This window comes from Melospiza georgiana, chromosome 12, assembly GCF_028018845.1.
Source record: "Melospiza georgiana isolate bMelGeo1 chromosome 12, bMelGeo1.pri, whole genome shotgun sequence".
In the NCBI taxonomy this organism is placed as follows: Eukaryota; Metazoa; Chordata; class Aves; order Passeriformes; family Passerellidae; genus Melospiza; species Melospiza georgiana.
This window is the reverse complement of record NC_080441.1, coordinates 20604804-20627931: the sequence shown is the minus strand read 5'-3', so window position 1 is coordinate 20627931 and position 23128 is coordinate 20604804.

Below are 23128 nucleotides of genomic sequence, written 5' to 3'. Positions count from 1 at the left end.
GAAGGACTACCCAAGAAGAGCACAAAAGTACCACCACATGCCTGCCTCCACAGCTATTTCCTTGGGGACATCCCTAATTCCTGGCTGATTTGCCTTTCTCGTCGTCGGGTTGGGGTTAGGTAGGCCTTGTGCTAGGATTTTTAAAATCAGGAAGCCCAGACCTCCAGACACACTGGAGCTGTGAATGGCATCCAAAAGGGAGTGCAAAAGAGCCACAACATGGCTGCTTTCACAGCTTTTTCCTTAGGAAGAACCCTAATACCCGGCTGATTTACCTTCCTAGGGTTACTGTTAGGCTTGGGCCAAGGACTTTTAAAACCAGGAAGCCCTGGGCTCCAGGAACACTGCAGCTGTTCAAGGCATCCCAACGGGAGTGCAAAAGTGACACAACTTGGCTGCCTCCACTGCTATTTCCATGAGACCATCCCCAACCATAGGCTGATTTTCCTTCCTAGCGTTGAGGTTTGAGTTAGGCCTAGGGTTAGAGTTTTTTAACCAGAAAGCCCTGAGTTCCAAGAACACAGCAGCTGCGAAGGACTACCCAAGAAGAGCACAAAAGTACCACAACATGCCTGCCTCCACAGCTATTTCCTTGGGGACATCCCTAATTCCTGGCTGATTTGCCTTTCTCGTCGTCGGGTTGGGGTTAGGTAGGCCTTGTGCTAGGATTTTTAAAATCAGGAAGCCCAGACCTCCAGGCACACTGGAGCTGTGAAAGGCATCCAAAAGGGAGTGCAAAAGTGCCACAACATGGCTGCTTTCACAGCTTTTTCCTTAGGAAGAACCCTAATACCCGGCTGATTTACCTTCCTAGGGTTACTGTTAGGCTTGGGCCAAGGACTTTTAAAACCAGGAAGCCCTGTGCTCCAGGCACACTGCAGCTGTTCAAGGCATCCCAACGGGAGCGCAAAAGTGACACAACTTGGCTGCCTCCACTGCTATTTCCATGAGACCATCCCCAACCTTAGGCTGGTTTTCCTTCCTAGCGTTGAGTTTTGAGTTAGGCCTATGGTTAGTGTTCTTTTAACCTGAAAGCCCTGAGTTCCAAGAACACAGCAGCTGCCAAGGACTACCCAAGAAGAGCACAAAAGTACCACAACATGCCTGCCTCCACAGCTATTTCCTTGGGGACATCCCTAATTCCTGGCTGATTTGCCTTTCTCGTCGTCGGGTTGGGGTTAGGTAGGCCTTGTGCTAGGATTTTGAAAATCAGAAAGCCCAGACCTCCAGGCACACTGGAGCTGTGAAAGGCATCCAAAAGGGAGTGCAAAAGTGCCACAACATGGCTGCTTTCACAGCTTTTTCCTTAGGAAGAACCCTAATACCCGGCTGATTTACCTTCCTAGGGTTACTGTTAGGCTTGGGCCAAGGACTTTTAAAACCAGGAAGCCCTGTGCTCCAGGCACACTGCAGCTGTTCAAGGCATCCCAAGGGGAGCGCAAAAGTGACACAACTTGGCTGCCTCCACTGCTATTTCCATGAGACCATCCCCAATTTTAGGCTGATTTTCCTTCCTAGCGTTGAGTTTTGAGTTAGGCCTATGGTTAGTGTTCTTTTAACCTGAAAGCCCTGAGTTCCAAGAACACAGCAGCTGCGAAGGACTACCCAAGAAGAGCACAAAAGTACCACCACATGCCTGCCTCCACAGCTATTTCCTTGGGGACATCCCTAATTCCTGGCTGATTTGCCTTTCTCGTCGTCGGGTTGGGGTTAGGTAGGCCTTATGCTAGGATTTTTAAAATCAGGAAGCCCAGACCTCCAGGCACACTGGAGCTGTGAAAGGCATCCAAAAGGGAGTGCAAAAGTGCCACAACATGGCTGCTTTCACAGCTTTTTCCTTAGGAAGAACCCTAATACCCGGCTGATTTACCTTCCTAGGGTTACTGTTAGGCTTGGGCCTAGGACTTTTAAAACCAGGAAGCCCTGTGCTCCAGGCACACTGCAGCTGTTCAAGGCATCCCAACGGGAGCGCAAAAGTGACACAACTTGGCTGCCTCCACTGCTATTTCCATGAGACCATACCCAACCATAGGCTGGTTTTCCTTCCTAGCGTTGAGTTTTGAGTTAGGCCTAGGGTTGGAGTTTTTTAACCAGAAAGCCCTGAGTTCCAAGAACACAGCAGCTGCGAAGGACTACCCAAGAAGAGCACAAAAGTACCACCACATGCCTGCCTCCACAGCTATTTCCTTGGGGACATCCCTAATTCCTGGCTGATTTGCCTTTCTCGTCGTCGGGTTGGGGTTAGGTAGGCCTTGTGCTAGGATTTTGAAAATCAGGAAGCCCAGACCTCCAGGCACACTGGAGCTGTGAAAGGCATCCAAAAGGGAGTGCAAAAGTGCCACAACATGGCTGCTTTCACAGCTTTTTCCTTAGGAAGAACCCTAATACCCGGCTGATTTACCTTCCTAGGGTTACTGTTAGGCTTGGGCCAAGGACATTTAAAACCAGGAAGCTCTGTGCTCCAGGAACACTGCAGCTGTTCAACGCATCCCAAGGGGAGCGCAAAAGTGACACAACTTGGCTGCCTCCACTGCTATTTCCATGAGACCATCCCGAACCATAGACAGATTTTCCTTCCTAGCTTTGAGGTTTGAGTTAGGCCTAGGGTTAGAGTTTTTTAACCAGAAAGCCCTGAGTTCCAAGAACACAGCAGCTGCGAAGGACTACCCAAGAAGAGCACAAAAGTACCACCACATGCCTGCCTCCACAGCTATTTCCTTGGGGACATCCCTAATTCCTGGCTGATTTGCCTTTCTCGTCGTCGGGTTGGGGTTAGGTAGGCCTTGTGCTAGGATTTTTAAAATCAGGAAGCCCAGACCTCCAGACACACTGGAGCTGTGAATGGCATCCAAAAGGGAGTGCAAAAGAGCCACAACATGGCTGCTTTCACAGCTTTTTCCTTAGGAAGAACCCTAATACCCGGCTGATTTACCTTCCTAGGGTTACTGTTAGGCTTGGGCCAAGGACTTTTAAAACCAGGAAGCCCTGTGCTCCAGGCACACTGCAGCTGTTCAAGGCATCCCAACGGGAGCGCAAAAGTGACACAACTTGGCTGCCTCCACTGCTATTTCCATGAGACCATCCCCAACCTTAGGCTGGTTTTCCTTCCTAGCGTTGAGTTTTGAGTTAGGCCTATGGTTAGTGTTCTTTTAACCTGAAAGCCCTGAGTTCCAAGAACACAGCAGCTGCCAAGGACTACCCAAGAAGAGCACAAAAGTACCACAACATGCCTGCCTCCACAGCTATTTCCTTGGGGACATCCCTAATTCCTGGCTGATTTGCCTTTCTCGTCGTCGGGTTGGGGTTAGGTAGGCCTTGTGCTAGGATTTTGAAAATCAGGAAGCCCAGACCTCCAGGCACACTGGAGCTGTGAAAGGCATCCAAAAGGGAGTGCAAAAGTGCCACAACATGGCTGCTTTCACAGCTTTTTCCTTAGGAAGAACCCTAATACCCGGCTGATTTACCTTCCTAGGGTTACTGTTAGGCTTGGGCCAAGGACTTTTAAAACCAGGAAGCCCTGTGCTCCAGGCACACTGCAGCTGTTCAAGGCATCCCAACGGGAGCGCAAAAGTGACACAACTTGGCTGCCTCCACTGCTATTTCCATGAGACCATACCCAACCTTAGGCTGGTTTTCCTTCCTAGCGTTGAGTTTTGAGTTAGGCCTATGGTTAGTGTTCTTTTAACCTGAAAGCCCTGAGTTCCAAGAACACAGCAGCTGCGAAGGACTACCCAAGAAGAGCACAAAAGTACCACCACATGCCTGCCTCCACAGCTATTTCCTTGGGGACATCCCTAATTCCTGGCTGATTTGCCTTTCTCGTTGTCGGGTTGGGGTTAGGTAGGCCTTGTGCTAGGATTTTTAAAATCAGGAAGCCCAGACCTCCAGGCACACTGGAGCTGTGAAAGGCATCCAAAAGGGAGTGCAAAAGTGCCACAACATGGCTGCTTTCACAGCTTTTTCCTTAGGAAGAACCCTAATACCCGGCTGATTTACCTTCCTAGGGTTACTGTTAGGCTTAGGCCTAGGACTTTTAAAACCAGGAAGCCCTGTGCTCCAGGCACACTGCAGCTGTTCAAGGCATCCCAACGGGAGCACAAAAGTGACACAACTTGGCTGCCTCCACTGCTATTTCCATGAGACCATCCCCAATTTTAGGCTGGTTTTCCTTCCTAGCGTTGAGTTTTGAGTTAGGCCTAGGGTTGGAGTTTTTTAACCAGAAAGCCCTGAGTTCCAAGAACACAGCAGCTGCGAAGGACTACCCAAGAAGAGCACAAAAGTACCACCACATGCCTGCCTCCACAGCTATTTCCTTGGGGACATCCCTAATTCCTGGCTGATTTGCCTTTCTCGTCGTCGGGTTGGGGTTAGGTAGGCCTTGTGCTAGGATTTTTAAAATCAGGAAGCCCAGACATCCAGGCACACTGGAGCTGTGAAAGGCATCCAAAAGGGAGTGCAAAAGTGCCACAACATGGCTGCTTTCACAGCTTTTTCCTTAGGAAGAACCCTAATACCCGGCTGATTTACCTTCCTAGGGTTACTGTTAGGCTTGGGCCAAGGACTTTTAAAACCAGGAAGCCCTGTGCTCCAGGAACACTGCAGCTGTTCAACGCATCCCAAGGGGAGCGCAAAAGTGACACAACTTGGCTGCCTCCACTGCTATTTCCATGAGACCATCCCGAACCATAGGCAGATTTTCCTTCCTAGCTTTGAGGTTTGAGTTAGGCCTAGGGTTAGAGTTTTTTAACCAGAAAGCCCTGAGTTCCAAGAACACAGCAGCTGCGAAGGACTACCCAAGAAGAGCACAAAAGTACCACCACATGCCTGCCTCCACAGCTATTTCCTTGGGGACATCCCTAATTCCTGGCTGATTTGCCTTTCTCGTCGTCGGGTTGGGGTTAGGTAGGCCTTGTGCTAGGATTTTTAAAATCAGGAAGCCCAGACCTCCAGACACACTGGAGCTGTGAATGGCATCCAAAAGGGAGTGCAAAAGAGCCACAACATGGCTGCTTTCACAGCTTTTTCCTTAGGAAGAACCCTAATACCCGGCTGATTTACCTTCCTAGGGTTACTGTTAGGCTTGGGCCAAGGACTTTTAAAACCAGGAAGCCCTGGGCTCCAGGAACACTGCAGCTGTTCAAGGCATCCCAACGGGAGTGCAAAAGTGACACAACTTGGCTGCCTCCACTGCTATTTCCATGAGACCATCCCCAACCTTAGGCTGATTTTCCTTCCTAGCGTTGAGGTTTGAGTTAGGCCTAGGGTTAGAGTTTTTTAACCAGAAAGCCCTGAGTTCCAAGAACACAGCAGCTGCGAAGGACTACCCAAGAAGAGCACAAAAGTACCACAACATGCCTGCCTCCACAGCTATTTCCTTGGGGACATCCCTAATTCCTGGCTGATTTGCCTTTCTCGTCGTCGGGTTGGGGTTAGGTAGGCCTTGTGCTAGGATTTTTAAAATCAGGAAGCCCAGACCTCCAGGTACACTGGAGCTGTGAAAGGCATCCAAAAGGGAGTGCAAAAGTGCCACAACATGGCTGCTTTCACAGCTTTTTCCTTAGGAAGAACCCTAATACCCGGCTGATTTACCTTCCTAGGGTTACTGTTAGGCTTGGGCCAAGGACTTTTAAAACCAGGAAGCCCTGTGCTCCAGGCACACTGCAGCTGTTCAACGCATCCCAACGGGAGCCCAAAAGTGACACAACTTGGCTGCCTCCACTGCTATTTCCATGAGACCATCCCCAACCTTAGGCTGGTTTTCCTTCCTAGCGTTGAGTTTTGAGTTAGGCCTATGGTTAGTGTTCTTTTAACCTGAAAGCCCTGAGTTCCAAGAATACAGCAGCTGCGAAGGACTACCCAAGAAGAGCACAAAAGTACCACAACATGCCTGCCTCCACAGCTATTTCCTTGGGGACATCCCTAATTCCTGGCTGATTTGCCTTTCTCGTCGTCGGGTTGGGGTTAGGTAGGCCTTGTGCTAGGATTTTGAAAATCAGAAAGCCCAGACCTCCAGGCACACTGGAGCTGTGAAAGGCATCCAAAAGGGAGTGCAAAAGTGCCACAACATGGCTGCTTTCACAGCTTTTTCCTTAGGAAGAACCCTAATACCCGGCTGATTTACCTTCCTAGGGTTACTGTTAGGCTTGGGCCAAGGACTTTTAAAACCAGGAAGCCCTGTGCTCCAGGCACACTGCAGCTGTTCAAGGCATCCCAACGGGAGCGCAAAAGTGACACAACTTGGCTGCCTCCACTGCTATTTCCATGAGACCATACCCAACCTTAGGCTGGTTTTCCTTCCTAGCGTTGAGTTTTGAGTTAGGCCTATGGTTAGTGTTCTTTTAACCTGAAAGCCCTGAGTTCCAAGAACACAGCAGCTGCGAAGGACTACCCAAGAAGAGCACAAAAGTACCACCACATGCCTGCCTCCACAGCTATTTCCTTGGGGACATCCCTAATTCCTGGCTGATTTGCCTTTCTCGTTGTCGGGTTGGGGTTAGGTAGGCCTTGTGCTAGGATTTCTAAAATCAGGAAGCCCAGACCTCCAGGCACACTGGAGCTGTGAGAGGCATCCAAAAGGGAGTGCAAAAGTGCCACAACATGGCTGCTTTCACAGCTTTTTCCTTAGGAAGAACCCTAATACCCGGCTGATTTACCTTCCTAGGGTTACTGTTAGGCTTAGGCCTAGGACTTTTAAAACCAGGAAGCCCTGTGCTCCAGGCACACTGCAGCTGTTCAAGGCATCCCAACGGGAGCGCAAAAGTGACACAACTTGGCTGCCTCCACTGCTATTTCCATGAGACCATGCCGAACCATAGGCAGATTTTCCTTCCTAGCGTTGAGTTTTGAGTTAGGCCTAGGGTTGGAGTTTTTTAACCAGAAAGCCCTGAGTTCCAAGAACACAGCAGCTGCGAAGGACTACCCAAGAAGAGCACAAAAGTACCACCACATGCCTGCCTCCACAGCTATTTCCTTGGGGACATCCCTAATTCCTGGCTGATTTGCCTTTCTCGTCGTCGGGTTGGGGTTAGGTAGGCCTTGTGCTAGGATTTTTAAAATCAGGAAGCCCAGACCTCCAGGCACACTGGAGCTGTGAAAGGCATCCAAAAGGGAGTGCAAAAGTGCCACAACATGGCTGCTTTCACAGCTTTTTCCTTAGGAAGAACCCTAATACCCGGCTGATTTACCTTCCTAGGGTTACTGTTAGGCTTGGGCCAAGGACTTTTAAAACCAGGAAGCCCTGTGCTCCAGGCACACTGCAGCTGTTCAAGGCATCCCAACGGGAGCGCAAAAGTGACACAACTTGGCTGCCTCCACTGCTATTTCCATGAGACCATCCCCAACCTTAGGCTGGTTTTCCTTCCTAGCGTTGAGTTTTGAGTTAGGCCTATGGTTAGTGTTCTTTTAACCTGGAAGCCCTGAGTTCCAAGAACACAGCAGCTGCGAAGGACTACCCAAGAAGAGCACAAAAGTACCACCACATGCCTGCCTCCACAGCTATTTCCTTGGGGACATCCCTAATTCCTGGCTGATTTGCCTTTCTCGTTGTCGGGTTGGGGTTAGGTAGGCCTTGTGCTAGGATTTTGAAAATCAGGAAGCCCAGACCTCCAGGCACACTGGAGCTGTGAAAGGCATCCAAAAGGGAGTGCAAAAGTGCCACAACATGGCTGCTTTCACAGCTTTTTCCTTAGGAAGAACCCTAATACCCGGCTGATTTACCTTCCTAGGGTTACTGTTAGGCTTGGGCCAAGGACATTTAAAACCAGGAAGCCCTGTGCTCCAGGAACATTGCAGCTGTTCAACGCATCCCAAGGGGAGCGCAAAAGTGACACAACTTGGCTGCCTCCACTGCTATTTCCATGAGACCATCCCGAACCATAGGCAGATTTTCCTTCCTAGCTTTGAGGTTTGAGTTAGGCCTAGGGTTAGAGTTTTTTAACCAGAAAGCCCTGAGTTCCAAGAACACAGCAGCTGCGAAGGACTACCCAAGAAGAGCACAAAAGTACCACAACATGCCTGCCTCCACAGCTATTTCCTTGGGGACATCCCTAATTCCTGGCTGATTTGCCTTTCTCGTCGTCGGGTTGGGGTTCGGTAGGCCTTGTGCTAGGATTTTTAAAATCAGGAAGCCCAGACCTCCAGGCACACTGGAGCTGTGAAAGGCATCCAAAAGGGAGTGCAAAAGTGCCACAACATGGCTGCTTTCACAGCTTTTTCCTTAGGAAGAACCCTAATACCCGGCTGATTTACCTTCCTAGGGTTACTGTTAGGCTTGGGCCAAGGACTTTTAAAACCAGGAAGCCCTGTGCTCCAGGCACACTGCAGCTGTTCAAGGCATCCCAACGGGAGCGCAAAAGTGACACAACTTGGCTGCCTCCACTGCTATTTCCATGAGACCATCCCCAACCTTAGGCTGGTTTTCCTTCCTAGCGTTGAGTTTTGAGTTAGGCCTATGGTTAGTGTTCTTTTAACCTGGAAGCCCTGAGTTCCAAGAACACAGCAGCTGCGAAGGACTACCCAAGAAGAGCACAAAAGTACCACCACATGCCTGCCTCCACAGCTATTTCCTTGGGGACATCCCTAATTCCTGGCTGATTTGCCTTTCTCGTTGTCGGGTTGGGGTTAGGTAGGCCTTGTGCTAGGATTTTTAAAATCAGGAAGCCCAGACCTCCAGGCACACTGGAGCTGTGAAAGGCATCCAAAAGGGAGTGCAAAAGTGCCACAACATGGCTGCTTTCACAGCTTTTTCCTTAGGAAGAACCCTAATACCCGGCTGATTTACCTTCCTAGGGTTACTGTTAGGCTTAGGCCTAGGACTTTTAAAACCAGGAAGCCCTGTGCTCCAGGCACACTGCAGCTGTTCAAGGCATCCCAACGGGAGCGCAAAAGTGACACAACTTGGCTGCCTCCACTGCTATTTCCATGAGACCATCCCCAACCATAGGCTGGTTTTCCTTCCTAGCGTTGAGTTTTGAGTTAGGCCTAGGGTTGGAGTTTTTTAACCAGAAAGCCCTGAGTTCCAAGAACACAGCAGCTGCGAAGGACTACCCAAGAAGAGCACAAAAGTACCACCACATGCCTGCCTCCACAGCTATTTCCTTGGGGACATCCCTAATTCCTGGCTGATTTGCCTTTCTCGTCGTCGGGTTGGGGTTAGGTAGGCCTTGTGCTAGGATTTTTAAAATCAGGAAGCCCAGACCTCCAGGCACACTGGAGCTGTGAAAGGCATCCAAAAGGGAGTGCAAAAGTGCCACAACATGGCTGCTTTCACAGCTTTTTCCTTAGGAAGAACCCTAATACCCGGCTGATTTACCTTCCTAGGGTTACTGTTAGGCTTGGGCCAAGGACTTTTAAAACCAGGAAGCCCTGTGCTCCAGGCACACTGCAGCTGTTCAAGGCATCCCAACGGGAGTGCAAAAGTGACACAACTTGGCTGCCTCCACTGCTATTTCCATGAGACCATCCCCAACCTTAGGCTGGTTTTCCTTCCTAGCGTTGAGTTTTCAGTTAGGCCTATGGTTAGTGTTCTTTTAACCTGAAAGCCCTGAGTTCCAAGAACACAGCAGCTGCGAAGGACTACCCAAGAAGAGCACAAAAGTACCACCACATGCCTGCCTCCACAGCTATTTCCTTGGGGACATCCCTAATTCCTGGCTGATTTGCCTTTCTCGTCGTCGGGTTGGGGTTAGGTAGGCCTTGTGCTAGGATTTTGAAAATCAGGAAGCCCAGACCTCCAGGCACACTGGAGCTGTGAAAGGCATCCAAAAGGGAGTGCAAAAGTGCCACAACATGGCTGCTTTCACAGCTTTTTCCTTAGGAAGAACCCTAATACCCGGCTGATTTACCTTCCTAGGGTTACTGTTAGGCTTGGGCCAAGGACTTTTAAAACCAGGAAGCCCTGTGCTCCAGGCACACTGCAGCTGTTCAAGGCATCCCAACGGGAGTGCAAAAGTGACACAACTTGGCTGCCTCCACTGCTATTTCCATGAGACCATCCCGAACCATAGGCTGATTTTCCTTCCTAGCGTTGAGGTTTGAGTTAGGCCTAGGGTTAGAGTTTTTTAACCAGAAAGCCCTGAGTTCCAAGAACACAGCAGCTGCGAAGGACTACCCAAGAAGAGCACAAAAGTACCACAACATGCCTGCCTCCACAGCTATTTCCTTGGGGACATCCCTAATTCCTGGCTGATTTGCCTTTCTCGTCGTCGGGTTGGGGTTAGGTAGGCCTTGTGCTAGGATTTTTAAAATCAGGAAGCCCAGACCTCCAGGCACACTGGAGCTGTGAATGGCATCCAAAAGGGAGTGCAAAAGAGCCACAACATGGCTGCTTTCACAGCTTTTTCCTTAGGAAGAACCCTAATACCCGGCTGATTTACCTTCCTAGGGTTACTGTTAGGCTTGGGCCAAGGACTTTTAAAACCAGGAAGCCCTGGGCTCCAGGCACACTGCAGCTGTTCAAGGCATCCCAACGGGAGTGCAAAAGTGATACAACTTGGCTGCCTCCACTGCTATTTCCATGAGACCATACCCAACCATAGGCTGATTTTCCTTCCTAGCGTTGAGGTGTGAGTTAGTCCTAGGGTTAGAGTTTTTTAACCAGAAAGCCCTGAGTTCCAAGAACACAGCAGCTGCGAAGGACTACCCAAGAAGAGCACAAAAGTACCACAACATGCCTGCCTCCACAGCTATTTCCTTGGGGACATCCCTAATTCCTGGCTGATTTGCCTTTCTCGTCGTCGGGTTGGGGTTAGGTAGGCCTTGTGCTAGGATTTTGAAAATCAGAAAGCCCAGACCTCCAGGCACACTGGAGCTGTGAAAGGCATCCAAAAGGGAGTGCAAAAGTGCCACAACATGGCTGCTTTCACAGCTTTTTCCTTAGGAAGAACCCTAATACCCGGCTGATTTACCTTCCTAGGGTTACTGTTAGGCTTGGGCCAAGGACTTTTAAAACCAGGAAGCCCTGTGCTCCAGGCACACTGCAGCTGTTCAAGGCATCCCAAGGGGAGCGCAAAAGTGACACAACTTGGCTGCCTCCACTGCTATTTCCATGAGACCATACCCAACCTTAGGCTGGTTTTCCTTCCTAGCGTTGAGTTTTGAGTTAGGCCTATGGTTAGTGTTCTTTTAACCTGAAAGCCCTGAGTTCCAAGAACACAGCAGCTGCGAAGGACTACCCAAGAAGAGCACAAAAGTACCACCACATGCCTGCCTCCACAGCTATTTCCTTGGGGACATCCCTAATTCCTGGCTGATTTGCCTTTCTCGTTGTCGGGTTGGGGTTAGGTAGGCCTTGTGCTAGGATTTTTAAAATCAGGAAGCCCAGACCTCCAGGCACACTGGAGCTGTGAAAGGCATCCAAAAGGGAGTGCAAAAGTGCCACAACATGGCTGCTTTCACAGCTTTTTCCTTAGGAAGAACCCTAATACCCGGCTGATTTACCTTCCTAGGGTTACTGTTAGGCTTAGGCCTAGGACTTTTAAAACCAGGAAGCCCTGTGCTCCAGGCACACTGCAGCTGTTCAAGGCATCCCAACGGGAGCGCAAAAGTGACACAACTTGGCTGCCTCCACTGCTATTTCCATGAGACCATCCCCAACCATAGGCTGGTTTTCCTTCCTAGCGTTGAGTTTTGAGTTAGGCCTAGGGTTGGAGTTCTTTAACCAGAAAGCCCTGAGTTCCAAGAACACAGCAGCTGCGAAGGACTACCCAAGAAGAGCACAAAAGTACCACCACATGCCTGCCTCCACAGCTATTTCCTTGGGGACATCCCTAATTCCTGGCTGATTTGCCTTTCTCGTCGTCGGGTTGGGGTTAGGTAGGCCTTGTGCTAGGATTTTGAAAATCAGGAAGCCCAGACCTCCAGGCACACTGGAGCTGTGAAAGGCATCCAAAAGGGAGTGCAAAAGTGCCACAACATGGCTGCTTTCACAGCTTTTTCCTTAGGAAGAACCCTAATACCCGGCTGATTTACCTTCCTAGGGTTACTGTTAGGCTTGGGCCAAGGACTTTTAAAACCAGGAAGCCCTGTGCTCCAGGAACATTGCAGCTGTTCAACGCATCCCAAGGGGAGCGCAAAAGTGACACAACTTGGCTGCCTCCACTGCTATTTCCATGAGACCATCCCGAACCATAGGCAGAATTTCCTTCCTAGCTTTGAGGTTTGAGTTAGGCCTAGGGTTAGAGTTTTTTAACCAGAAAGCCCTGAGTTCCAAGAACACAGCAGCTGCGAAGGACTACCCAAGAAGAGCACAAAAGTACCACCACATGCCTGCCTCCACAGCTATTTCCTTGGGGACATCCCTAATTCCTGGCTGATTTGCCTTTCTCGTCGTCGGGTTGGGGTTAGGTAGGCCTTGTGCTAGGATTTTTAAAATCAGGAAGCCCAGACCTCCAGACACACTGGAGCTGTGAATGGCATCCAAAAGGGAGTGCAAAAGAGCCACAACATGGCTGCTTTCACAGCTTTTTCCTTAGGAAGAACCCTAATACCCGGCTGATTTACCTTCCTAGGGTTACTGTTAGGCTTGGGCCAAGGACTTTTAAAACCAGGAAGCCCTGGGCTCCAGGAACACTGCAGCTGTTCAAGGCATCCCAACGGGAGTGCAAAAGTGACACAACTTGGCTGCCTCCACTGCTATTTCCATGAGACCATCCCCAACCTTAGGCTGATTTTCCTTCCTAGCGTTGAGGTTTGAGTTAGGCCTAGGGTTAGAGTTTTTTAACCAGAAAGCCCTGAGTTCCAAGAACACAGCAGCTGCGAAGGACTACCCAAGAAGAGCACAAAAGTACCACAACATGCCTGCCTCCACAGCTATTTCCTTGGGGACATCCCTAATTCCTGGCTGATTTGCCTTTCTCGTCGTCGGGTTGGGGTTAGGTAGGCCTTGTGCTATTTTTAAAATCAGGAAGCCCAGACCTCCAGGCACACTGGAGCTGTGAAAGGCATCCAAAAGGGAGTGCAAAAGTGCCACAACATGGCTGCTTTCACAGCTTTTTCCTTAGGAAGAACCCTAATACCCGGCTGATTTACCTTCCTAGGGTTACTGTTAGGCTTAGGCCTAGGACTTTTAAAACCAGGAAGCCCTGTGCTCCAGGCACACTGCAGCTGTTCAAGGCATCCCAACGGGAGCGCAAAAGTGACACAACTTGGCTGCCTCCACTGCTATTTCCATGAGACCATCCCCAACCATAGGCTGGTTTTCCTTCCTAGCGTTGAGTTTTGAGTTAGGCCTAGGGTTGGAGTTCTTTAACCAGAAAACCCTGAGTTCCAAGAACACAGCAGCTGCGAAGGACTACCCAAGAAGAGCACAAAAGTACCACCACATGCCTGCCTCCACAGCTATTTCCTTGGGGACATCCCTAATTCCTGGCTGATTTGCCTTTCTCGTCGTCGGGTTGGGGTTAGGTAGGCCTTGTGCTAGGATTTTGAAAATCAGGAAGCCCAGACCTCCAGGCACACTGGAGCTGTGAAAGGCATCCAAAAGGGAGTGCAAAAGTGCCACAACATGGCTGCTTTCACAGCTTTTTCCTTAGGAAGAACCCTAATACCCGGCTGATTTACCTTCCTAGGGTTACTGTTAGGCTTGGGCCAAGGACTTTTAAAACCAGGAAGCCCTGTGCTCCAGGAACATTGCAGCTGTTCAACGCATCCCAAGGGGAGCGCAAAAGTGACACAACTTGGCTGCCTCCACTGCTATTTCCATGAGACCATCCCGAACCATAGGCAGAATTTCCTTCCTAGCTTTGAGGTTTGAGTTAGGCCTAGGGTTAGAGTTTTTTAACCAGAAAGCCCTGAGTTCCAAGAACACAGCAGCTGCGAAGGACTACCCAAGAAGAGCACAAAAGTACCACCACATGCCTGCCTCCACAGCTATTTCCTTGGGGACATCCCTAATTCCTGGCTGATTTGCCTTTCTCGTCGTCGGGTTGGGGTTAGGTAGGCCTTGTGCTAGGATTTTGAAAATCAGGAAGCCCAGACCTCCAGACACACTGGAGCTGTGAATGGCATCCAAAAGGGAGTGCAAAAGAGCCACTACATGGCTGCTTTCACAGCTTTTTCCTTAGGAAGAACCCTAATACCCGGCTGATTTACCTTCCTAGGGTTACTGTTAGGCTTGGGCCAAGGACTTTTAAAACCAGGAAGCCCTGGGCTCCAGGAACACTGCAGCTGTTCAAGGCATCCCAACGGGAGTGCAAAAGTGACACAACTTGGCTGCCTCCACTGCTATTTCCATGAGACCATCCCCAACCTTAGGCTGATTTTCCTTCCTAGCGTTGAGGTTTGAGTTAGGCCTAGGGTTAGAGTTTTTTAACCAGAAAGCCCTGAGTTCCAAGAACACAGCAGCTGCGAAGGACTACCCAAGAAGAGCACAAAAGTACCACAACATGCCTGCCTCCACAGCTATTTCCTTGGGGACATCCCTAATTCCTGGCTGATTTGCCTTTCTCGTCGTCGGGTTGGGGTTAGGTAGGCCTTGTGCTAGGATTTTTAAAATCAGGAAGCCCAGACCTCCAGGCACACTGGAGCTGTGAAAGGCATCCAAAAGGGAGTGCAAAAGTGCCACAACATGGCTGCTTTCACAGCTTTTTCCTTAGGAAGAACCCTAATACCCGGCTGATTTACCTTCCTAGGGTTACTGTTAGGCTTGGGCCAAGGACTTTTAAAACCAGGAAGCCCTGTGCTCCAGGCACACTGCAGCTGTTCAAGGCATCCCAACGGGAGCGCAAAAGTGACACAACTTGGCTGCCTCCACTGCTATTTCCATGAGACCATCCCCAACCTTAGGCTGGTTTTCCTTCCTAGCGTTGAGTTTTGAGTTAGGCCTATGGTTAGTGTTCTTTTAACCTGAAAGCCCTGAGTTCCAAGAATACAGCAGCTGCGAAGGACTACCCAAGAAGAGCACAAAAGTACCACAACATGCCTGCCTCCACAGCTATTTCCTTGGGGACATCCCTAATTCCTGGCTGATTTGCCTTTCTCGTCGTCGGGTTGGGGTTAGGTAGGCCTTGTGCTAGGATTTTGAAAATCAGAAAGCCCAGACCTCCAGGCACACTGGAGCTGTGAAAGGCATCCAAAAGGGAGTGCAAAAGTGCCACAACATGGCTGCTTTCACAGCTTTTTCCTTAGGAAGAACCCTAATACCCGGCTGATTTACCTTCCTAGGGTTACTGTTAGGCTTCGGCCAAGGACTTTTAAAACCAGGAAGCCCTGTGCTCCAGGCACACTGCAGCTGTTCAAGGCATCCCAAGGGGAGCGCAAAAGTGACACAACTTGGCTGCCTCCACTGCTATTTCCATGAGACCATACCCAACATTAGGCTGGTTTTCCTTCCTAGCGTTGAGTTTTGAGTTAGGCCTATGGTTAGTGTTCTTTTAACCTGAAAGCCCTGAGTTCCAAGAACACAGCAGCTGCGAAGGACTACCCAAGAAGAGCACAAAAGTACCACCACATGCCTGCCTCCACAGCTATTTCCTTGGGGACATCCCTAATTCCTGGCTGATTTGCCTTTCTCGTCGTCGGGTTGGGGTTAGGTAGGCCTTGTGCTAGGATTTTTAAAATCAGGAAGCCCAGACCTCCAGGCACACTGGAGCTGTGAAAGGCATCCAAAAGGGAGTGCAAAAGTGCCACAACATGGCTGCTTTCACAGCTTTTTCCTTAGGAAGAACCCTAATACCCGGCTGATTTACCTTCCTAGGGTTACTGTTAGGCTTGGGCCAAGGACTTTTAAAACCAGGAAGCCCTGTGCTCCAGGCACACTGCAGCTGTTCAAGGCATCCCAACGGGAGTGCAAAAGTGACACAACTTGGCTGCCTCCACTGCTATTTCCATGAGACCATCCCCAACCTTAGGCTGGTTTTCCTTCCTAGCGTTGAGTTTTCAGTTAGGCCTATGGTTAGTGTTCTTTTAACCTGAAAGCCCTGAGTTCCAAGAACACAGCAGCTGCGAAGGACTACCCAAGAAGAGCACAAAAGTACCACCACATGCCTGCCTCCACAGCTATTTCCTTGGGGACATCCCTAATTCCTGGCTGATTTGCCTTTCTCGTCGTCGGGTTGGGGTTAGGTAGGCCTTGTGCTAGGATTTTTAAAATCAGGAAGCCCAGACCTCCAGGCACACTGGAGCTGTGAAAGGCATCCAAAAGGGAGTGCAAAAGTGCCACAACATGGCTGCTTTCACAGCTTTTTCCTTAGGAAGAACCCTAATACCCGGCTGATTTACCTTCCTAGGGTTACTGTTAGGCTTGGGCCAAGGACTTTTAAAACCAGGAAGCCCTGTGCTCCAGGCACACTGCAGCTGTTCAAGGCATCCCAACGGGAGTGCAAAAGTGACACAACTTGGCTGCCTCCACTGCTATTTCCATGAGACCATCCCGAACCATAGGCAGATTTTCCTTCCTAGCTTTGAGGTTTGAGTTAGGCCTAGGGTTAGAGTTTTTTAACCAGAAAGCCCTGAGTTCCAAGAACACAGCAGCTGCGAAGGACTACCCAAGAAGAGCACAAAAGTACCACAACATGCCTGCCTCCACAGCTATTTCCTTGGGGACATCCCTAATTCCTGGCTGATTTGCCTTTCTCGTCGTCGGGTTGGGGTTAGGTAGGCCTTGTGCTAGGATTTTTAAAATCAGGAAGCCCAGACCTCCAGGCACACTGGAGCTGTGAATGGCATCCAAAAGGGAGTGCAAAAGAGCCACAACATGGCTGCTTTCACAGCTTTTTCCTTAGGAAGAACCCTAATACCCGGCTGATTTACCTTCCTAGGGTTACTGTTAGGCTTGGGCCAAGGACTTTTAAAACCAGGAAGCCCTGGGCTCCAGGCACACTGCAGCTGTTCAAGGCATCCCAACGGGAGTGCAAAAGTGACACAACTTGGCTGCCTCCACTGCTATTTCCATGAGACCATCCCCAACCATAGGCTGATTTTCCTTCCTAGCGTTGAGGTGTGAGTTAGTCCTAGGGTTAGAGTTTTTTAACCAGAAAGCCCTGAGTTCCAAGAACACAGCAGCTGCGAAGGACTACCCAAGAAGAGCACAAAAGTACCACCACATGCCTGCCTCCACTGCTATTTCCTTGGGGACATCCCTAATTCCTGGCTGATTTGCCTTTCTCATCGTCGGGTTGGGGTTAGGTAGGCCTTGTGCTAGGATTTTGAAAATCAGGAAGCCCAGACCTCCAGGCACACTGGAGCTGTGAAAGGCATCCAAAAGGGAGTGCAAAAGTGCCACAACATGGCTGCTTTCACAGCTTTTTCCTTAGGAAGAACCCTAATACCCAGCTGATTTACCTTCCTAGGGTTACTGTTAGGCTTAGGCCTAGGACTTTTAAAACCAGGAAGCCCTGTGCTCCAGGCACACTGCAGCTGTTCAAGGCATCCCAACGGGAGCGCAAAAGTGACACAACTTGGCTGCCTCCACTGCTATTTCCATGAGACCATCCCCAACCATAGGCTGGTTTTCCTTCCTAGCGTTGAGTTTTGAGTTAGGCCTAGGGTTGGAGTTTTTTAACCAGAAAGCCCTGAGTTCCAAGAACACAGCAGCTGCGAAGGACTACCCAAGAAGAGCACAAAAGTACCACCACATGCCTGCCTCCACAGCTATTTCCTTGGGGACATCCCTAATTCCTGGCTGATTTGCCTTTCTCGTCGTCGGGTTGGGGTTAGGTAGGCCTTGTGCTAGGATTTTTAAAATCAGGAAGCCCAGACCTCCAGGCACACTGGAGCTGTGAAAGGCATCCAAAAGGGGGTGCAAAAGTGCCACAACATGGCTGCTTTCACAGCTTTTTCCTTAGGAAGAACCCTAATACCCGGCTGATTTACCTTCCTAGGGTTACTGTTAGGCTTGGGCCAAGGACTTTTAAAACCAGGAAGCCCTGTGCTCCAGGCACACTGCAGCTGTTCAAGGCATCCCAAGGGGAGCGCAAAAGTGACACAACTTGGCTGCCTCCACTGCTATTTCCATGAGACCATCCCCAACCTTAGGCTGGTTTTCCTTCCTAGCGTTGAGTTTTGAGTTAGGCCTAGGGTTGGAGTTTTTTAACCAGAAAGCCCTGAGTTCCAAGAACACAGCAGCTGCGAAGGACTACCCAAGAAGAGCACAAAAGTACCACCACATGCCTGCCTCCACAGCTATTTCCTTGGGGACATCCCTAATTCCTGGCTGATTTGCCTTTCTCGTCGTCGGGTTGGGGTTAGGTAGGCCTTGTGCTAGGATTTTGAAAATCAGGAAGCCCAGACCTCCAGGCACACTGGAGCTGTGAATGGCATCCAAAAGGGAGTGCAAAAGTGCCACAACATGGCTGCTTTCACAGCTTTTTCCTTAGGAAGAACCCTAATACCCGGCTGATTTACCTTCCTAGGGTTACTGTTAGGCTTGGGCCAAGGACTTTTAAAACCAGGAAGCCCTGTGCTCCAGGCACACTGCAGCTGTTCAAGGCATCCCAACGGGAGCGCAAAAGTGACACAACTTGGCTGCCTCCACTGCGATTTCCATGAGACCATTCCCAAACATAGGCTGATTTTCCTACCTAGCGTTGAGGTTTGAGTTAGGCCTAGGGTTAGAGTTTTTTAACCAGAAAGCCCTGAGTTCCAAGAACACAGCAGCTGCGAAGGACTACCCAAGAAGAGCACAAAAGTACCACAACATGCCTGCCTCCACAGCTATTTCCTTGGGGACATCCCTAATTCCTGGCTGATTTGCCTTTCTCGTCGTCGGGTTGGGGTTAGGTAGGCCTTGTGCTAGGATTTTGAAAATCAGGAAGCCCAGACCTCCAGGCACACTGGAGCTGTGAAAGGCATCCAAAAGGGAGTGCAAAAGTGCCACAACATGGCTGCTTTCACAGCTTTTTCCTTAGGAAGAACCCTAATACCCGGCTGATTTACCTTCCTAGGGTTACTGTTAGGCTTGGGCCAAGGACTTTTAAAACCAGGAAGCCCTGTGCTCCAGGCACACTGCAGCTGTTCAAGGCATCCCAAGGGGAGCGCAAAAGTGACACAACTTGGCTGCCTCCACTGCTATTTCCATGAGACCATCCCCAACCATAGGCTGGTTTTCCTTCCTAGCGTTGAGGTTTCAGTAAGTCCTAGGGTTAGAGTTTTTTAACCAGAAAGCCCTGAGTTCCAAGAACACAGCAGCTGCGAAGGACCACCCAAGAAGAGCACAAAAGTACCACAACATGCCTGCCTCCACAGCTATTTCCTTGGGGACATCCCTAATTCCTGGCTGATTTGCCTTTCTCGTCGTCGGGTTGGGGTTAGGTAGGCCTTGTGCTAGGATTTTGAAAATCAGAAAGCCCAGACCTCCAGGCACACTGGAGCTGTGAATGGCATCCAAAAGGGAGTGCAAAAGTGCCACAACATGGCTGCTTTCACAGCTTTTTCCTTAGGAAGAACCCTAATACCCGGCTGATTTACCTTCCTAGGGTTACTGTTAGGCTTGGGCCAAGGACTTTTAAAACCAGGAAGCCCTGGGCTCCAGGCACACTGCAGCTGTTCAAGGCATCCCAAGGGGAGCGCAAAAGTGACACAACTTGGCTGCGTCCACTGCTATTTCCATGAGACCATCCCCAACCATAGGCTGATTTTCCTTCCTAGCGTTGAGGTTTCAGTAAGGTCTAGGGTTAGAGTTTTTTAACCAGAAAGCCCTGAGTTCCAAGAACACAGCAGCGGCGAAGGACCACCCAAGAAGAGCACAAAAGTACCACCACATGCCTGCCTCCACAGCTATTTCCTTGGGGACATCCCTAATTCCTGGCTGATTTGCCTTTCTCGTCATTGGGTTGGGGTTAGGTAGGCCTTGTGCTAGGATTTTGAAAATCAGGAAGCCCAGACCTCCAGGCACACTGGAGCTGTGAAAGGCATCCAAAAGGGAGTGCAAAAGAGCCACAACATGGCTGCTTTCACAGCTTTTTCCTTAGGAAGAACCCTAATACCCGGCTGATTTACCTTCCTAGGGTTACTGTTAGGCTTGGGCCAAGGACTTTTAAAACCAGGAAGCCCTGTGCTCCAGGCACACTGCAGCTGTTCAAGGCATCCCAACGGGAGCGCAAAAGTGACACAACTTGGCTGCCTCCACTGCTATTTCCATGAGACCATCCCCAACCTTAGGCTGGTTTTCCTTCCTAGCGTTGAGTTTTGAGTTAGGCCTATGGTTAGTGTTCTTTTAACCTGAAAGCCCTGAGTTCCAAGAACACAGCAGCTGCGAAGGACTACCCAAGAAGAGCACAAAAGTAGCACCACATGCCTGCCTCCACTGCTATTTCCTTGGGGACATCCCTAATTCCTGGCTGATTTGCCTTTCTCGTCGTCGGGTTGGGGTTAGGTAGGCCTTGTGCTAGGATTTTTAAAATCAGGAAGCCCAGACCTCCAGGCACACTGGAGCTGTGAAAGGCATCCAAAAGGGAGTGCAAAAGTGCCACAACATGGCTGCTTTCACAGCTTTTTCCTTAGGAAGAACCCTAATACCCGGCTGATTTACCTTCCTAGGGTTACTGTTAGGCTTAGGCCTAGGACTTTTAAAACCAGGAAGACCAGTGCTCCAGGCACACTGCAGCTGTTCAAGGCATCCCAACGGGAGCGCAAAAGTGACACAACTTGGCTGCCTCCACTGCTATTTCCATGAGACCATCCCCAACCATAGGCTGGTTTTCCTTCCTAGCGTTGAGGTTTCAGTAAGGCCTAAGGTTAGAGTTTTTTAACCAGAAAGCCCTGAGTTCCAAGAACACAGCAGCTGCGAAGGACCACCCAAGAAGAGCACAAAAGTACCACAACATGCCTGCCTCCACAGCTATTTCCTTGGGGACATCCCTAATTCCTGGCTGATTTGCCTTTCTCGTCGTCGGGTTGGGGTTAGGTAGGCCTTGTGCTAGGATTTTGAAAATCAGAAAGCCCAGACCTCCAGGCACACTGGAGCTGTGAATGGCATCCAAAAGGGAGTGCAAAAGTGCCACAACATGGCTGCTTTCACAGCTTTTTCCTTAGGAAGAACCCTAATACCCGGCTGATTTACCTTCCTAGGGTTACTGTTAGGCTTGGGCCAAGGACTTTTAAAACCAGGAAGCCCTGTGCTCCAGGCACACTGCAGCTGTTCAAGGCATCCCAACGGGAGCGCAAAAGTGACACAACTTGGCTGCCTCCACTGCTATTTCCATGAGACCATCCCCAACCATAGGCTGGTTTTCCTTCCTAGCGTTGAGGTTTCAGTAAGGCCTAGGGTTAGAGTTTTTTAACCAGAAAGCCCTGAGTTCCAAGAACACAGCAGCGGCGAAGGACCACCAAAGAAGAGCACAAAAGTACCACAACATGCCTGCCTCCACAGCTATTTCCTTGGGGACATCCCTAATTCCTGGCTGATTTGCCTTTCTCGTCGTCGGGTTGGGGTTAGGTAGGCCTTGTGCTAGGATTTTGAAAATCAGGAAGCCCAGACCTCCAGGCACACTGGAGCTGTGAAAGGCATCCAAAAGGGAGTGCAAAAGTGCCACAACATGGCTGCTTTCACAGCTTTTTCCTTAGGAAGAACCCTAATACCCGGCTGATTTACCTTCCTAGGGTTACTGTTAGGCTTGGGCCAAGGACTTTTAAAACCAGGAAGCCCTGTGCTCCAGGCACACTGCAGCTGTTCAAGGCATCCCAACGGGAGTCCAAAAGTGACACAACTTGGCAGCCTCCACTGCTATTTCCATGAGACCATCCCCAACCTTAGGCTGATTTTCCTTCCTAGCGTTGAGGTTAGAGTTAGGCCTAGGGTTAGAGTTTTTTAACCAGAAAGCCCTGAGTTCCAAGAACACAGCAGCTGCGAAGGACTACCCAAGAAGAGCACAAAAGTACCACCACATGCCTGCCTCCACAGCTATTTCCTTGGGGACATCCCTAATTCCTGGCTGATTTGCCTTTCTCGTCGTCGGGTTGGGGTTAGGTAGGCCTTGTGCTAGGATTTTTAAAATCAGGAAGCCCAGACCTCCAGGCACACTGGAGCTGTGAAAGGCATCCAAAAGGGAGTGCAAAAGTGCCACAACATGGCTGCTTTCACAGCTTTTTCCTTAGGAAGAACCCTAATACCCGGCTGATTTACCTTCCTAGGGTTACTGTTAGGCTTAGGCCTAGGACATTTAAAACCAGGAAGCCCTGTGCTCCAGGCACAGTGCAGCTGTTCAAGGCATCCCAACGGGAGTGCAAAAGTGACACAACTTGGCTGCCTCCACTGCTATTTCCATGAGACCATCCCCAAACTTAGGCTGGTTTTCCTTCCTAGCGTTGAGGTTTGAGTTAGGCCTATGCTTAGTGTTCTTTTAACCAGAAAGCCCTGAGTTCCAAGAACACAGCAGCTGCGAAGGACTACCCAAGAAGAGCACAAAAGTACCACAACATGCCTGCCTCCACAGCTATTTCCTTGGGGACATCCCTAATTCCTGGCTGATTTGCCTTTCTCGTCGTCGGGTTGGGGTTAGGTAGGCCTAGTGCTAGGATTTTTAAAATCAGAAAGCCCAGACCTCCAGGCACACTGGAGCTGTGAAAGGCATCCAAAAGGGAGTGCAAAAGTGCCACAACATGGCTGCTTTCACAGCTTTTTCCTTAGGAAGAACCCTAATACCCGGCTGATTTACCTTCCTAGGGTTACTGTTAGGCTTGGGCCAAGGACTTTTAAAACCAGGAAGCCCTGTGCTCCAGGCACACTGCAGCTGTTCAAGGCATCCCAAGGGGAGCGCAAAAGTGACACAACTTGGCTGCCTCCACTGCTATTTCCATGAGACCATCCCCAATTTTAGGCTGGTTTTCCTTCCTAGCGTTGAGGTTTGAGTTAGGCCTATGGTTAGTGTTCTTTTAACCTGAAAGCCCTGAGTTCCAAGAACACAGCAGCTGCGAAGGACTACCCAAGAAGAGCACAAAAGTACCACCACATGCCTGCCTCCACAGCTATTTCCTTGGGGACATCCCTAATTCCTGGCTGATTTGCCTTTCTCGTCGTCAGGTTGGGGTTAGGTAGGCCTTGTGCTAGGATTTTTAAAATCAGGAAGCCCAGACCTCCAGACACACTGGAGCTGTGAATGGCATCCAAAAGGGAGTGCAAAAGAGCCACAACATGGCTGCTTTCACAGCTTTTTCCTTAGGAAGAACCCTAATACCCGGCTGATTTACCTTCCTA